The 12,836-nt window shown below is 37.9% G+C and overlaps 1 protein-coding gene across 6 annotated transcripts in view; it reads right to left on the reverse strand.

Annotated features, from left to right (window-relative positions):
• The window catches only part of PDGFD (platelet derived growth factor D), a 144,128-nt gene that overhangs the window by 41,057 nt on the left and 90,235 nt on the right, over nucleotides 1-12,836 (reverse strand). The gene's annotated exons all lie outside the window — the stretch shown is intronic.

The raw sequence follows: 12,836 nt of genomic DNA on the forward strand, positions 1-12,836 counted from the left end.
CTGGGGCAGAGGTAGATCCTTTCCTCACTGCTGGGGCTGTGTGTGAACACCTGCACCACTTCACCACCTTCCATGGGGGAAGGCAGGGTTTTGCTCTGAAGAGCGTAAGGTCTGTGGGTGCAGGTGACTTTGCTAGATACTGGGGACACGTATTCTACACATAACAGGCAAAATCAATTTGTTTTAACCATACTGTGATATCACTATCAACGAAAATTGCAGGAGATAGCTTCTCTGAAGACACTACGGTGGCACCAAGCCCATGCCATCATGGTCTTGCAGTGCTGGTCTGAACAGGCTAGGGTTTGGGGCTCTCCACCTCCTTCAGCAACACAGGCTTGAAGGGAGAAAACACTGGGAAAGGGCTCTTGCACCCTCCATCACTTTCTGACTTTGATCAGAAAGTATGAGTCTTTCTTGAACAACAAAACTATCATATGTTGAGCTTTCACTGCTGGTTTTAGTACAGCTCTCCCATCCATCCTTTCTATTCCTAAGGATGACAAACCCTCCTGAACAGCCACTGTTCCACCAGAAGATAAACATCTTTGCAAACCTCCAGATGCCACCAGCTGGCATCACAAGCTTTTTCTCTGCTTTTAATCTGTTTCTTAATGTACCCAGAAAATGTGCCCCAAGCAGCACTAAGCTATCAATGCCAGTGGACAAGGTGGCAAAGCAGGGTGTTTACTTTCACATATCTGTGAAGGAGATAAATTATATATAAAGGAAGTGGAGTGTCCTATTTTCTGCTTACTTATATTATTTGTCCTGACTGCTCTTTGTTTTTATTTATTTTTATTTTTATTTTTATTTTTATTTTTATTTTTATTTTTATTTTTATTTTTATTTTCCATCAGAACTTAATGATGCTACATCTTCTGCATAAAATAATATCTATGCAGAAAAGGTGGTGGTGGTGGGAGGCCTGAATGTGACTAATATATCCACACTCTCTGCTAATCATGATCCTAAAAAAAGCACGGAAAACCTTGTTTTCATCATGTGTGCCTAATGGGCAGGACCTCAGACATATACTGTGAGGCACATTTTGAAATAATGTCATTTCCAGAGTGGTGAAAAAAATTTACCTCCTCTGTAAAAACAACAATTGATATCTGCTTGGTGTAGATATCAATACCTGCAGAGCATTTCCAATTTCCATTTTTTTCCAATTTTCCAATTTCCAACACTTCTAGAGAAAGCAAAGCTTTGCATTTCCATAATTAGCAGCCTCTTTAGCATGTAACTCAATCTGCTTGGAGCGGTCGGACTACCTGCCCTCACTGTAACTGGGTTCTTCAGAACACTTTTTCATCTTAAGATTCTCAGCCAGACCTCAGAGTGAGAAAAAATATTTGCTATCCAAAGCCTGTTGTTTTACCCTGCTTTGCAGCCTAATTCTGTTCAGGCCATTTTCCCACATTTAAGGGTTTGTTTGTTCTTTATATATGTTTTTGTTTTTGTTTTGTTTTTTTTTTTCCAAAGATAAGATTATCTTTTAAAATTACCCATGGATCTTCAAACACTGGACCCCCATGGCTCACGGATGCCATGAACTATCACTCACAGTGAAGGCAAAATGAAAGGTAAGACCAATCTCCATGTAAGAACCTTTAGACAACATCTACATTAGTGCATGAAATGAAAAAGAGCTCAGTAAGGTGTGGTATGATTCATATCCAAGGACATAACGATGACCCTGCAAAACAGAGTGGCAACTGCAAACTGCATATTGGAAATGGCCCAGGGTCCATGCTAGCTCTATGCTTTGGCTCACACCTAGCATTTTTAAATTACTAGTACATCACTTTGCTGACAATGTGTGATACATAGACTTCTTTATTAGAGTCTGATCCTACATATAAAGAGTCGGACCCAGCAAGAGCTTGTATTTATGTTTCATTATATGACTGATGGGTAGACTTCAATGGTGCACAGTATCAAGAACATGCAATGAGAAAATATGTGGCCTGATTTCTATAGTTGAAGGAAAATTACATTACAGAATGTTTTAGAATTTTTTTTTTTTTTTTTTTTTTTTTTTTTTTACTATACATCACCTAAGAGATACATCAGGGTATAAATATTGGTTGAAAATAAGCATTTATATAACTGCCAAGATTATTGGAAGTATTAAAAAAAAACAAACAAAAAAAAAAAAAGTTAAGTTGTTCTTGCAACTTAAGAACAGAAAGGGAGCTGAAAAAGAAGTTTCGCCTTCCACAAAACATCAAACTGTGTAATTAAAAAAAAAAAGCTCAAATAAAAATGATTAAAATGAAAACAAAACAAAACAAAACAAAACTGTTGTCAAGGTTCACATAAAAGCTGGATGTTATTTGATTCTACTGAAATGATCTGATAACAAGATACAAAAATTCCACAGATCTAAAAAATATTTTTTGTTTCCAGTGGTGCACACAAGTTGCAAATTCTAGCCCTGTGCAGTTACTGGTCAGATCTTTAATTAGGCATTGATTTGATTAGGCATCAAACTAGTAAAGAGGAAACAAAATAAAACAAAACAAGTAATCAATCCAAAACAGCATTTTTCATGGCATTACAAAAGACAAGAAATAAGATAGACCTTTGGCATGGCATGTATGTCCAAAGTCAGTTTAGCTTGGATAGAAATGCTTGGGTTGAAAGACAGACAGGGGCTTGTAGGCAAAGAACTATGATAACAACCTAGGCACTTGGTTTGAAGAGGTGTTTCATTTAGTAGCATAGAGGTCAGCACCAGGCAGGGATTTATTTTATGTAGCAGTGTCTTTTAGCCCCAAATTTTCTTGTAAGATTTATCCTATCAAGTTTAAAGTGACAAGAACCCTGCAACCAATAAAAAATGAATGTGAATATGCATGTGTAAGGGAAAAACAGAAATACTCTGTGACATATCTGTCATCTGTATTACTATGGATACATGCATGGACTTTATAAAGTCCTCAGAGCAAAACAGAAGGCTATACATTTAATAAAGATGTAAGCATAAAAAATCCAAATCAGATTTATACAGTGCCACGACTGTCTTTGGAAATACGATGCATAGCATGAAGGTCATTTAAGCTAGAAGCAATGTGCTGAGCAAAGAACAGTGCAGGTTTGCAAGCACACAGTCTTCTCCAGCATGGGGGAAGGACCTTTTCCAGTGACCTGTGCCTGGAATTGCAGAGTCAGATTAAGACCAAAAAAAAAATGTTAAAAGGAAGTGTAGGCATCACAAGAGCTCTGGTTATGATGCATCCCAGGGAGGAGAAGGATGAGAATAACTACCAGACCATCTTTTTCCCAGATGCAAAAACATCTGCAAGAAGTAAAAACTCAATGGCTTGTCATGCTCTGAAGGTGAGGCTTGCTCTTTCATCTTCCTGGTTTGGAAGCTGGAACCACTGTTCTCCATTTTGTAGTCATACAATTTCTTAAACTAGAGGGGATCTCAGGTAAGTCTGGCACACACACAAACATGAACACCCAGATAAAACAGTGTAGCTGACAAACCCCTTTGTTTAGCAATCTCCATTTGGCAATACAGCCCACCCAGCTGGTACAGAATCCCAGACTGCAAACAGAAACAACACAAGGTGCCTCAGTAGCATCTTGCAGAAGTTAATCTCATGGCATTTCACAATGGATCACTGTATCTGTGTTCCGGATGGGAAAACCTAAGGCTGTGAAAAGGCAGCCTGAAGCACTGGGGCAGGCAGCTTCTGTGGAGCCTGGCCCAGAGCCACAGCTGTGAAGTTCATGCCCTCCCTGAAGGCAGGAGGCTGCATCCAAGCTTGCCAGTAAGGCAGAAATGGGCATGGGCATCTTTGTGAGGGCATGGAAAAGTCATAAATACTATCCCAACCCAGCAAGGGGAAAGTTCACCCTGGAAAAATGCACCCTAATGTCTTCCTAAACTACATGCTGAGTGGGAGGCACCTAGGGAACTTGCAAGCTCAGAGACAGATTGTGCTGACAGAGGAAAACGCATTAAAAGACACGTTCTCAGTGTTTGGGCAACTAAGCCACTGTCATATAGCCCTGCTTAAGCACGGTACCATGGCAGGTGACATTATCCTCCTATACAGATCTGGTAACACAGTCCTCCAGATTCAGTTCCCTTCACTACCACAGAGACATTATGAAAAGCTGAGAAACTGTGGGGGAGTTTTGAAAAGAACATCAAAAAACCTCTGTGGGAAATGCATATCCTGAATTTTTGGGGAAAGATTAAAAGCTAAGTTTGGACTTTATTGCTTGACTAAGCAATAAACAAGGAAGTGTGAAAGCACCCTACAAAGATCTGAAACAGATAGACACCCACGACAAAGAGAACAGACTTCTTTATCAAAAATTAGGAAGGAATGTAATTGCATTCAGTGGTACTGAATGAAAAAAGGGGAAATTAAAACTGATTATGAAAGAAAAAATGTCTTTCTGACAGTGATTTATTAGTCTATGGTTTAATCTCCCAAGAGGTATGCTCCTATGCTTGTTATATTTAAAAATGGTACCAGATGAACAACCAGTACACTTACAAAGCAAAAATATTCTTGTCCTTAGAGAAAAATGGGCTGAATGACTTCATATCTTTAAATTCTCAGATTGTATATTTTGCTGCATTACACATACTGAATAATAATAATAAAAAAAGCCTCCAGCCTCTAGCTCAGAAACCTTAAATCAAATGAATTATCATTTGATCCAGCGTTGTAAGTATTTTCCAGTGGTTACAGCTGTTGCAACAAACAAGGCAAAGATTTATTCTGTAAGCAATTAAACACGCATTATACACAATGCATTGTTTCCCCTGGTTTGCCAAGAATGACAAAAACGTGAACTGTTCTAAGCTTGAAACAGACCCTTCAATGCAAACTTGGGCTAGAACAGTACAAGAGCAGGATTGGGCTGCCAGGCTTTGTAAGATAACATTGACACATGGTTGAATAAACAAAACTGGTGTAATACAAAACATGAAGTTGAGCCTAGGAACCCACCTCTATGAGACTGTGAAGACACACAGTTCTTGTTTTGATTTAAAAGACAACTGCAACCAACACTTGCTGTGAAGGGTTTTCACAGGTTCTTCAGTGTAGGTTGGAGGTCTAGCACATTTTGATTCACCAGTCACTTTCTCTGGAACTCAGTCAGAAGAAAAATGTAAAAGCAGATTAACTTCCCATTCTTCAGCCCACACTGAAGTTAAACTGCACCTTTACCTTTTGTGCAAAAGCAGAGTAGAGACTACTCACTAGGAAACAAGGTCTGGAAGAAAAGGCCATTTCCTCTTCCCTTGCACCCACAGTGGAAGGATGGACAAGCCTTGCCACACCAAGGCACCAGGAGTTACTTAATACCTATTTGCAGCATTACTACACAAGCTTAGTGCCTAATCAACCTCTTTACAGAACCAAACATGACATCTCTGTTCTCCCTACAAATTTGTCATCTAGAATTAGATTTCTATAAAAACACCTTCATACAGTGACACCAAAGAAAATGAAAGATAAGTTCTTAATATATTATTGTAATTCCACATGCTAACATTCTTCAGCTGTTGCTAAAGCAGAGTTAAAGGGCAGAATATGAATTTGCAGAGCCAGAATTATGTTCTCAAGTCCTCAACAAGTGCTATTTTTCAACCAAACAACTAATGTGACGGACAGCTTAATGAGTGCTATTAAAAAAATTTGACAGTGTAAACTCACCTCATGTTCATACACACTGAGATGTAGTTTGGAGAAAATGTGGGATAATGACTGGATTTAACCCTCCTCCTTAGCGTAGACACAGAGAGGTCCACTGAGAGGGTATCCATGGCATGTCAATTTGCTAATATAGTTCCCATCTGTCCTTGTATGCCCTCCTAATGGTCAACTCTACAATGGACTATAGCTGCAATGTCTTTCCTAGAAGACTCAATGTCTTCCAGTAGGAGCTGCACTGAGACTGGAATGGATCTGTTCCTATTACAGTGTTGAAACATCAAGTCCAAGCTATTGATATTTTCTGTTTGGTTACACAGACACAGGAAACCAGGACAGGGAACGAGATGATTTTTATCTTCTCCCATGGCACAGTAAATTTACTTTTTCATTTTATGTATTACATTTTTCAATGCTGGAGCATTTCTAGCTTTCTGCTAGCTATACGTGCTTATTGTTGATTAGGAATATTTCTTTATCGATACCCTGAAAATCCTTTCCAACATATGGTGTAGATAATGTGACTGATTTTAAGTCTGGCAAGCCAGGAACCATAAATCCCTTTGAAAACTAATTGATTTGCCCAGAACAGTTTTAGTACATAAAAGTTTTGAATATCCTCCATACATTTTTTTAGCTGCCACTCATTCACAAGTATTCCAGATAGCTAGGAATCACTGATTTATTTCTCTCATTGTCAGTAGTTATTTAGGATCTTTCCAATAAGTTTTGGGATGAGTTTCATTTCCTACTTGTCCAATAGCACAGTTTTGCCACTGACTAGTAAATCATGAACTCTCTCTCACTGGAAGTCAATTTGTATTTGTGTTCCTCCATAGATTTATTTAACAGGGATTGCTTGACCCCAACTGACATTTGAAAAGCAAGGAAAAGATTATCTTTCATATTGTTCATTTTTGTTTTAACTTCCACAGCTATGTTGGGACTATAAACTGATTATGAACTGGGCTTCCGCATGGACGTGCAAGCTGAAGGGACAGAAAACCCATCATGAATCTTCAAGTGTTCCTGCACTTGGCAAAGGATGCTAGCAAGATCATGGTCCACAGCTATGTAACAGGTTCACTTCATTCATTTAATAAAAAAACAAAGCCACCATTCTGGTGGTGTCAGACAACTGTCAACAACTGCAACAAACCTGCTGCCCTTATTCTCTATTCTTACACTCTATGTAGTTGTTTAATCTCACTACTAACATGGCTGTGTGCTTCTTGCAATTTGCATCTTTCAATTTGTTTCTGCTATATTTTCCAAGAAATCAAGTTGATGCTGAATAAGGCTTTTGATAACTACCACAAAAATAAACTTTTTTTTTTTTTTTTTTTTTTTTTTTTTTCTTGTATAACATAGTAACATCTTATACTGCACATTAGCCTTTTCTGTCCTCATCTTTGTATCTCTAACTTACCTTAGAAAAGTAGGAACTTCCTCTTTGGGTCACTAACTTCCTCAGGAATTCTTAAAACAGTTCTGCTGGCAGGAAATGCAGTTCTTCAAAACCTAAAGCTGTTCTAAATAAGCAATGCCTTTAAAGTCTTGTTAAAGTCAATTATTTGGGACAGGATACTGGGTTTGAAAATAACATGCTTGCATTTGTGTAATCCTTTGAAGTTGTAAAGTGCTGCATTTTCTTGTCCTTGACCACAGCCACAAGTTTGGTGAATTTTCAAACAGTGTATAACACATTATTTGATTAAAGATGTAGTATTTTCAGCAGGAATTGGACATCAACAGGATTGCTGTTATGTTAAGACAGATCGATGACAACATCCTGCAAGGGAGCCACATTTTAACTGAGCTGTCAACAACTCAGAGACGGAGGAGAACAAATGGCCAGTTCTCCACCATGCAGTTCAAACAACAAAACTTCCAGGCATACATGTTTGCAGCTGGGAAAACATAGACGCTAAGGTCTATTTTGTTTTCTGATTAAAACAATTGTCTTATCAGTTGAAGTCTAAAACATTCCACTAACTTCTGTGTACTTGCTGGGCCTCATTTCTCAGTTTGGTATCTTCCTTGCCAGAAGGTTTGTATTTCCCTGGAGGTAATTGAATTTCTCACCCATGCTTCTGGCTGACTCTTTTCACCTTTGATACATCCCCAAATCCAAGCCTACTGCTTCTAAACTTTACAGTCAGAGGTTTTGCTAAAAGAAACTGGAATTGCCCTACTTTTGCTTTGCTTTCTAGAACCAGTCTTTCCTATTTCGTGCTATATTGGGTTTATGTTTTAAGTCTTCCTCTCCTAACCATGCCACAAATATTCTGGTTTCACAAATCCCCCTGATTCCCTTGTTGTAAGTGTTTCCTTAATTTCCATTCTCCCTTCTTCAGTCCAACTGAAACTGCTTTAATCTTGCTGTAATGAGCAAGTGACACTTGGATATCTTCTTGGTAAAGATGGAATTTTGCTTATCTTTCATGATGTAACTGCTTAGTTTGATATTGTCAGTCACACTCTGTCATTCAGATTTTTTATTTGTTCTTAAACTTTCAAGAATCTGCTTGTTTGGGTCTTCTGCCTCTCTGACTGCTGCTTTTTGACATTTCTGCTGCCCTCTCTCTCTCTGCGGACTTACCTCTTTGGCTGTATGTGTTTCCTAGATACAAATGTTGGAATGAATCTTTTAATTAGGAACTTTGGCTGCCCCTAGAGCAGACAATGCTGCTGTGAAAGTGTCTGTCCAGTCGTGCTTTATCAACCCAGGTATGTCAGCATTGTTTCTGTTGAGCTACCTTTCGTTCTGCTCTGAGTACTAGGAGAACTGGAACGTTCCTGCACACTGCTGCCTTTCTTCATCAAACCCTGCTGAAGGACAGGTTAGGTCTGTGAGATGAATTAAGCAGCAGATTGAGGTTTGCTAGGTACTCAGGAATCTTCATTAAATAGAAAGTATTGCTTCTTCTCATAAGAAATTATTTTGAGATGTTCATGTCTCAAGATGCACTGAGGCACAACCTCTCCTTATAATATTTCCCATTTTATGCTGGTTTTTAGAACACTGTAACACCTTCCAAATTAAAGAAGAAGTACATAGATCTTCTACTGATGTAAAATTGTGAAAGGAATGTTAAAGATTTGGGGCAAGTTTTATCTAATTAGAAAGGAATTAATTACTTCTGTCCTGAAATATGAAACTCTGGCTGTTAATTTTATGAGGATGATATGCCTTAAGCAAGGCATAGAAAACAGTTTTCGGAATGAACTTAAGAAAATAGAAGTTTTCTCATATAAACTATTACGAGTTTTGCACATTGATGGTATTTATAAATTTTTGTTTTTTGCTGTCTAGTTTGGACAGGAAATCAAAATTTAAATCAGAGAAAGAGTAGCAGAACAACAGATAAAGCTTCCACATGTGTAAATTCTGGCTTCTTCACTGTGAGATCTATTTCACTTTCAATCAATTTATTAACCAAGACATTCCCCCTCCATACCCATTCCTTTCCTTTGTACCCCCAGCAATTTACCAAGATTCCTTCTGTGGATTATCTAAAAGCAGGGAAGATGCTCATGCATCATTATCATGCCTGTTGTCACATTGGATATATTATATTGGTTTTCAGGCAGAATATTTTGTCTTGGAGACAGAAATGAAATATCTATTCTGTGAAAGAAGTGATGAGCTAAAACAGAATCACAGCAGCAAAGGCTCCTGCAGCTTCTGGGCTGGATTCAGTCCTGTGGACGGTGATAAAGGATTCATCCTTTATGGCTCTCATGAATCTGGTGACTGAATCTCTTCGCTATTGTATTAACTCTTGCAAGGAAGTTTACTTATTTACATTTTAAAACATTCTGCCTGATGCTGCATTATTTATGCAAACAAATCTGCAAATCTGCTAAATACGAGGATCCAGTCACTTAATACAGAATGACTGTCTTTGCATGAACATCACGATCAGTTTTAATATTGTACATTTTAATTCTCTGATTGTGCTTTAAGTTTTTGGCATGAAAATGCTTAACAGGCAAGTATCCAACAGTTTAACTGTAGTGTTTGCATCGGTCAACACTTTTTGCATGAGAAAACAATTACATTTTATTAGTCTGCCTGTCGTGTCTTACCCCACTCTGTGACCAGTGCTCTTTGATCATAAATGATGAAGTATAGCTTGGATGTTTAGTGGAAAGGCAGTTCTTTGTAAAATTCCACAATGGATCAAAACCCAAAGTCCTCTCTTTTCCATTCATTTCTTTAAGGCTTCTTCATTCAAGAAATGTTGTTACAAACAAGCAAAAATTACTTAGAATCTAACACATTGATACACATTTTAATGCTAAATTTATCCTAGGACAACTGTGCTTCCGTTCTTCTGTTTAACAGCGCATGTATATCAGTTTTGATTTATAATTCCCAGATAAGCAAGGATTGTTATTAATGTCATGTGATGTTTCCTATTAATTAATTACATTAAAAAGAAAGATAAAAACAGATATGCATGCTTACATATGTATGTATATATGTGCAAAAATATGTGTATGTAAATATATATTTTTTAACCTTACAACTTTATATATATGTATGTTTGTACACATGTTTGTTACAAGTTTTCCTAGGGCCCTTGTTTCCAACAATGGTTTAAATCAAAGTTCCCAAACATGGACTTAATTTAAGATTAATGAAAGGATTAGTAAGGCAATAGCAATTTACTGTTATGAAAGTTGAACAAATATATGCCTCTTACAATAAACTTAAAATAATGGTTCTGATTAGCAAATGGAATCCAACATTTTCCAGTTGTCTAATTAAAATGAAATTAGATGCAGAGTTGGGAATTTTAATTCAAAACATTCACCTTTACTCTTCAAACGTGTTGCTGAATGAGTTCCTAGATTATTCTAGTAAATGTCCCTGCTAATGTACTTGTAACATGCAGGGTCTGATCTTGTTAATATTCCCTTTCAGAAAGAGGACATCAGAAGAATTTCACTTCAGAAGGAAAAGGGAGATTGTATAAAATGATTTCAAACAAGCAAAGATTATTTCCATGTGTAATAACATAATTTAATTTACATTCCTACATCTCAAAATAATTGATGTTGTATTCTTAGTAATTACTGAATACTGACTTGCTAGAAGCAAGATTCCCCAGTTGAGGTAACTGCTCTGAAACCAATGGTGGAATGAAATTTTACATTTGTGAAGATATGGAAAATTCTCATCACCTCATTTAAGGTGTGCAACCCAGGGCCCTGTCTCCTGACATTGCCTACCTACCTGTTAGAAGCTGTGTAAGTAACCAAAGGTAACTTGTCTTCCTCTATTTCACACAGAGCATTTGTTGTGAAATACTATACCCTTGGAGTAAGAAATTATATCAAGTTTGAGGAAAAAAAAAAAAAAAAAAAAAAAAGATTGGGATACCTCAGTGCCTTGTATGCTGTAAACTAATATTTCTAAGGCAATACAATGAGGAAAAATGAAATAAATTTGTTTGAGAAACAAGCACTTTAAGTGATAGTGTCAGGGAATAATTTCAAACAAATTTTCAACTAAGTGAGGTTCCTGCGTAATAGCCATCCTGGGCTTGGTCCAGACCTCTTTTGCTTTAGGTCTGTGAAGCCTGAAGGAAAAGAAAATTTTTAAAGATGTTCAAGGGAGACGTTTCTCCATGTGAATACTCAGGTTATATCAACAAAGTGCACAGCTACAACTAGAGGCTTTGGTTGTGAAATATGCCAAGACATGAGCTGCCAGCTGTGCATACTTACCTGCTTCTGCACCATCACAGACCACCACAGAGTACGACTGTCTTCTTCTAGCTGTGACAGGACACTTCTGACTCAACTTGGGGTGGGTGGAGCTCACAAAATAAGCTCCTGGAGTCAGCTCCACCCTGGAGCTCCCACCCTCAGGGAGTTGTATGACTTGGGAAAAAGTGTATCAAGGACTAGCAACACCAACAGCACATGGATCGAATGTGCATAGATCGAGTGGCGACATGGATCTCACCACTTCCCTCCAAAACCACCCTTGCTGTTCGCCCTTCAGCCTTCCTAGTCCCTCAGACCCAGAGAGGAGACAGCAAAGACAGAGATGGGCAGAGGATGTGGAGGGAGGTAGAGTAAGTGGAAAATGTGAAGGGAACCAGCCTTGACAAGCAAAAACTGCTAAATGCTGTGTTTAGATGCTCAGATTTTTTGTTGTTTTTGTTTTGTTTTTCCTTCACATCTCTGCTCCCTTGCCCATTGTCCCTTATTTTATATTTAGGCAGTTAATTACTCTCATATATCCATATGGCTTTCAAAACTGTCCTGTTTAAGATCACCCTTGCATCTCTTCAGTCTTTTCTTCCAGAGCCACTTTGAAGTCTAATCCCACCACTCTGAGCCTCTTCATCTTATGTAGGTTGCTTACGTTGCATGCCTGGTTTTACAAAGGCAAATGTGATTTTTATGGATACAAGTGTAATTTATGAATTCTAAGAAAAAAAAAAAAATCCCTTTTTGTTTCTCTAAATTGCACTGAAATGTGAAGTTAATGCAAAAACACAAGTACACGAAGATAATGAAGTATGTCTCTGCTAAGCTCAGTGGTGCATCATTTGTGCCTCATGCGGAGTGCTGAACTAAGTAAAAACTTGATCTGCATCAAATGAAGTGAACTTAACTGACTTCCTTGAAAATTCATAATCAAGAAGACCAGAGAGCAATGCTGCAATGTTGTTTGGCTGCATGGATAGCAGGGAGAAATTCGTCCAGTCATTCTGGCATCAAGCTCCGAAGATGCAGCTGATCAATAAACTCAAGTGAACACTCCAAATTGCTTGCTTCTTTTTTTTTTTTTTTTTTTTTAAACTAACAACCTCATTCAGGTGTACAAATAAATAACTGCCATGCAGATACCAACTCCACACATAAGAAAAAAACAAGGGAGTTAAACGCTTGCACATATCTTGCATACAGTTTTCCAGGTAAGCCCCCAGAAGTAGCCTTGTCATGCAGAAGGTTACAAGGGAAAGAAAAAAAAACAGTGTAAAGGTCTTTCATTTTGTCTGATACAAAATACCATGTGGTTTTGCATGCTTCGTTAATGCTCCCTGCTTTGCCACCTACAAAAGCACAATGAGTTCAACCTTCAGGGGTCAGCAGTGCTCAGCATATCTCTGTGAACCA

The sequence above is a fragment of the Aythya marila genome (genome assembly GCF_965140915.1).
Source record: "Aythya marila genome assembly, chromosome: 1".
Classification (NCBI taxonomy): Eukaryota; Metazoa; Chordata; class Aves; order Anseriformes; family Anatidae; genus Aythya; species Aythya marila.